The sequence below is a fragment of the Scomber scombrus genome, chromosome 21 (assembly GCF_963691925.1).
Source record: "Scomber scombrus chromosome 21, fScoSco1.1, whole genome shotgun sequence".
NCBI classification, from domain to species: Eukaryota; Metazoa; Chordata; class Actinopteri; order Scombriformes; family Scombridae; genus Scomber; species Scomber scombrus.
The window spans coordinates 16444428-16446274 of record NC_084990.1 but is presented as its reverse complement, the minus strand read 5'-3'; positions in this window follow the sequence as shown (position 1 = coordinate 16446274).

Genomic DNA, 1847 nt, shown 5'->3' with positions numbered 1-1847 from the left:
TAGCAAGGAATGAAAGTGAAGATAGCTGCTGTGGAAGTGTTTGCTGATGTCAGTGAGCTCTTTGACATTGAATGTTGAATATGTTGATTTAATTTAAGTTTTTCTTTACAATTACTTTCTGTCCTCTAAAATTTGGGGACAATGTCTAAAAAGATGGCTCAATGACAATCTTTACTTTAACTTTGTGATCATTGTCTCAATCTAGATCCAATGGACTACAGAGCAAACACAATGAAATATTTACTACTATTCCGTAACTGCACTGTAAGTGTACAGAGTTAGTTTACATCTACAAAGCTAAAATGATTTCCTCCTTAAGTGCTGAAGAAGTTCAGATTTCTGCACACTTGATTTTTATAATTAATTCTTTATAAATCCAAGAGATAAGAGAATATTTCGGAGTGATGCATCATCATGAACACGCTGTTTGCATCAAAGGTGTAAGTTCTCATGATCAAGAGTGTAATATTTGTGTCCACTCCGATTGATAAACTAAGCTCCATCTCACCAGCTCCAGAGACTATGTGACCAAACAATAGTAGTCCAATTTCAATTTTCTTTTTCTCGTTGTTTACTTGAAATATAAACTTCTCAAATATATTTGTACATGTTCTAGTCTGAATCCAAAATATGCAAGGCAACAATGCAGACTGTGCAACGGCCTTAGCAACAAAGGCTACAGAGTGGATGGCCGTTCATAGGCTTCTGTGAACAATCTGATGTCATCATAATGTGGAAGCAGAGGTAACAAACACTGCAAACGAAGCATTCAGAGCAGGCTGAAACCTAAGCGTTTCACTTGAAGACGACATTTTACATACATTCACCTCAAGTTTGGGATTTTTTACTTTGTTTAACAGTACAAAAATGACAGAAAATAACAAAAAGCATGTGACGTCCCCTTTGAGATATATTGACATATTCTCACTCAAGCCACCTTGAGAGAATGAGGCGACCTGATATTTGGCTGAGGAAGAGCTTTTCCAAATCAAACATCGACAGTGTCAGAAGGGACCGAGGTCAGCCGAGCAGCATTAACCTCTGGGAGGCCTTCTCTGTGCAGTGCATTAGTCACATAGGGGAGGAGGAGGGATGTCCTGTAATAGATTATTGACTAGTGGGAAGCGGCCTGCACCGCACCATGTGGTCCTAGCCAGCCAGTGACCTCTTCATCACAGATGGAGGAGCCCACCTGCAGTCCAGAGCAATGCTAGAGGACACACTCACAGACACACACACACACACACACACACACATATATATAACATTCCCACAGCAGCATAAACCCAGCGACTAATGACAAACACACAAGTAATATTCTCTGTTTGGTTGCAAGACAGTTAACAGGACAAGAAACCTGAGGGGTATGAAACCATATTCATTCATAGCTATAAAATGGGAGTCCTTGGCTCATCAAATTGAAAGTGCTGTGGAAACAACAATTGCTTCCGTGAACTTAGACTACCTAATTAAAGGCAGGCTATTTCTCTCCGAGAGTCACACTCAGGATCTTTAATTGAAATCAAAATGAATATCGCTGGAACACAGAGAGAGCAGGGTGGAGCGTGAGTGGGGGGGTAAGGGGGTGGGGATGGACACATCCCTTGCCATTTTACTGGCCTCACTGTCAGCTCACATGGCTTCACATTTGATATGCTGATCGCTGAGAAATAGGCTTTGAGATAAAACCTTTCATTTTTCGATTGTTCAGGCTTTTAACGAGCCGTGATATGCTGCATTATAGCAAAAAAACAAAAGAATAAAAGAAATCAGAAGACAGACTGACTTAACCCAGAAAGACAAGAGCATCTCTAAAACCATTGCCAATATCATCTGTGCTCTGTTTC